Source organism: Anomaloglossus baeobatrachus, chromosome 5 (assembly GCF_048569485.1).
Source record: "Anomaloglossus baeobatrachus isolate aAnoBae1 chromosome 5, aAnoBae1.hap1, whole genome shotgun sequence".
In the NCBI taxonomy this organism is placed as follows: Eukaryota; Metazoa; Chordata; class Amphibia; order Anura; family Aromobatidae; genus Anomaloglossus; species Anomaloglossus baeobatrachus.
In genome coordinates this window covers 135,355,557-135,358,920 of record NC_134357.1, presented here as the reverse complement: position 1 = coordinate 135,358,920, position 3,364 = coordinate 135,355,557, and the positions used below count along the sequence as shown (strand labels likewise).

Sequence of the window (3,364 nt, the reverse complement as noted above, 5' to 3'; positions counted from 1 at the left end):
AGCTTGAACTTGTTTGGATGTTAGTAGAGGTTCTTTATCCACCATCCACACAATTTTGCTTTGAAATCTCTCTTCAATTTTTCTTTTACATCCACATCTAGGGAGGTTAGCCACAGTGCCATGGGCTTTAAACTTCTTGATGACACTGCGCACCGTAGACACAGGAACTTTCAGGTCTTTGGAGATGGACTTGTAGTCTTGTGATTGCTCATGCTTCCTCACAATTTGGATTCTCAAGTCCTCAGACAGTTCTTTGGTCTTCTTTCTTTTCTCCATGCTCAATGTGGTACACACAAGGACACAGGACAGAGGTTGAGTCAACTTTAATCCATGTCAACTGGCTGCAAGTGTGATTTAGTTATTGCCAACACCTGTTAGGTGCCACAGGTAAGTTACAGGTGCTGTTAATTACACAAATTAGAGAAGCATCACATGATTTTTCAAACAGTGCCAATACTTTTGTCCACCCCTTTTTATGTGGAATTATATCCAATTTGGCTTTATGACAATTTTTTTTCTTTTTTTCATTGAAGACCAATTTAATGAAGATAATAATACCAAAGAATTTGTGATTACAATCATTTTCAAGAAGAAACTATTATTATTATTATTATTATTATTATTATTTATTATTATAGCGCCATTTATTCCATGGCGCTTTACAAGTGAAAGAGGGTATACGTACAACAATCATTAACAGTACAAGACAGACTGGTATAGGAGGAGAGAGGACCCTGCCCGCGAGGGCTCACAGTCTACAGGGAATGGGTGATGGTACAATAGGTGAGGACAGAGCTGGTTGCGCAGTGGTCTACTGGGCTGAGGGCTATTGTAGGTTGTAGGCTTGTTGGAAGAGGTGGGTCTTGAGGTTCCTCTTGAAGCTAAGTATTAACTGACAGAATTGCAGGTCTGCCAATACTTTTGGCCAGCACTGTACGTGTAGCAGTTACCCCCTCCCCTCTTTTGTTTTTCTATCCTATCTTTTATTTGGCAAGTGACTGCTAGAATGGAAGCTGCTTATAAGAAGCATGAGAAAGCTGTGCTGATCCAAATGTGTGAGGAGTGAGATCTCGATGGTTCCAACAAGACCAAAGAGATGCTAATCTGTGCCTTGGTGGAGGATGATCTCAAAGACCAGTGTGATGTGGCCCAAAAGCATGGGACCAGCGAAGCACCAGGAGACCTTGCCACGGACCTAGCTCCAGGATGGACCGCAGAACTGTCGGATTCCGAGGGGTCTGGCAACAACCCCAGCTCCCGAAGTGGAAGGGACTGTTACTTGCCGATGATTCTGCAGCAACTGGGAGAATGTGACTCTCGAGCATGGCTACAGTTTGTGCTACAAGAATGCCAAGCAGAGTGTGAGTTTGCTGAGCGCCAGGCCCAGCGAGAGGCTGAGAGAGCCGAGCGAGAGGCTGAGAGAGCCGAGCATCAAGCCCAGAGAGACCATAAGTTGAAGGTCCTCCAACCCCGGCAGCAGACACCTTCCTCACTGAACGGTGAGTCCAATAATGCCAGCAGCTTTAAGCCCCGACCGGAGCACTTCCTGTGATGGAAAAGGACGGGGATTTGGATACCTTTCTGAGGGGATTTGAAAAGACTTGCTTGCAGTACCAGTTGCCCACAGCACAATGGGCACGATACTTAACCCCAGGGCTGCGAGGCAAGGCTCTGGACACGTTTGCCAGTCTCCCTCAAGAGCAAAGTGGAGACTATGAGGCCATAAAGCAGGCCCTAATACGGAAGTATCAGCTGACTCCAGAGATGTGCCGCAAAAAGTTCCGGACCCTCCAGCATGGACCACACGACAGCAACAGAGACATTGTGGATGGGCTCCGGACCAACTTTAACTAATGGGCCCAACGACTGTCCGCCACCACTGATGAGCAGATAACAGACCTGATGGTAAAGGACCAATTCCTACACCTGTGTCCTGCGGACGTGAGACAATTTGTGATGGACAGGGAACCAAAGGATGCTAATACAGCAGCCCAGATTGCTGACAGCTATGAGGCCAACCGTGCATCGGATGTGCGTAAGCCATCCACCGCCAGCTGGAAAGGGGGTATGATGACAACTACGACCACCCCTGCCCCTACCAGCCGGCCTCCCATAGGTACTGTGTCATCCACCAATGCCTGTCCCACCTCTGACACCCGCAGGTGTTTTTCCTGCAACCAGCCTGGACTCCTCAGCTCTGCTTGTCCAGAGAGGCAGAAGAGGAGCTCCACACCTGAGGCCCGAGGCCCTAGTGCCAATGTCCTGTTCGTGGTTGAGATGGGTGGTCGAACCCGTGAGAACTGGCAGCCCGTTACAGTGGGCGACACCATCAATGAGGGGCTGAAGGACACTGGTGTAGAACGAACTCTCATCTGCCCTGAATTCGTGTTGCCTAGTGAACTTATCATGGGGAAGACCCTGACTGTCACTGGGGTTGGGGGTGTTTGCCAATCTTTCCCAATGGCCCGTGTTTTCCTGGACTGGGGTGCTGGGAGGGGATGGAAAGATGTGGGGGTGTCCCGAGACATCCCAGCAAATGTGTTATTGGGGACTGATTTGGGGAGGTTGGTGGCACAATACGTCCCTGACAACCTTCCCCAATCTGATAAGTTATGTGATACAAATGTTGTTAATAAGCCATGTGATGCAAGCGCCGTTGATAAGTTCTGTGATGTAAGCCCTGTTAAGTCATGTGACCCAAATATTTATGATCAGAAGGTGATTATTAATGTTGTGCATGAAAATAAAGTGGATGATTGTGCGGGGAACTTCAACCACGTCACGCTGCGGGGTGACGCTGCTGAGGATTTCCCCAATGTAGTGAGTGTCCGTGCTAAGGTAGATGGAGGAAGGCATGGGGACCATGAGGAAGGTGGTCACATGCAGCTTGTCAGTGTCACAACCGACTGTGACACAGTTGGTGTTAGCTGCCCCATAAATAGCGCGGACCCTGAAGTATCACAGAGTTATGCGTCTCATTGTACAGGAGAACTCAGCTATGTCACACTGCGGGGTGATGTGGCTGACGATCCCCTCACAACTTGCTAAGGGAGATGGAGACATGCATGGCAGCCATGAGGAAGGTGGTTGTGTCAGTGCCACGATAGACTGTGACATGACCGGTGGTAGCTGCTCCATGATTAGCACTGATTCTGTGGTACGATATGATGAGAGGAAAATGTTTTCCCCAGCTGCACAGGGTAATGGGACAGTCTTACCCATGTCCTGCCCGAACGATGGGAAAGTTGTGTTCGCTGCCTGTCAGGGTGATGGAAACGCTGACCCCATAGCCTGTCATGGTAGTGCGAAAGTGTCTGTCACAGCCGGTCAAGATGATGGGAAAGTTGTGCCCATCGCCTGTATG

At 49.0% G+C, this 3,364-nt stretch overlaps 1 pseudogene; it reads left to right on the top strand.

Annotated features, from left to right (window-relative positions):
• The first annotated feature begins 1,096 nt into the window (after window positions 1-1,096).
• On the top strand, window positions 1,097-3,048 carry LOC142312687 (uncharacterized; annotated as a pseudogene).
• The last annotated feature ends 316 nt before the right edge of the window (window positions 3,049-3,364 follow it).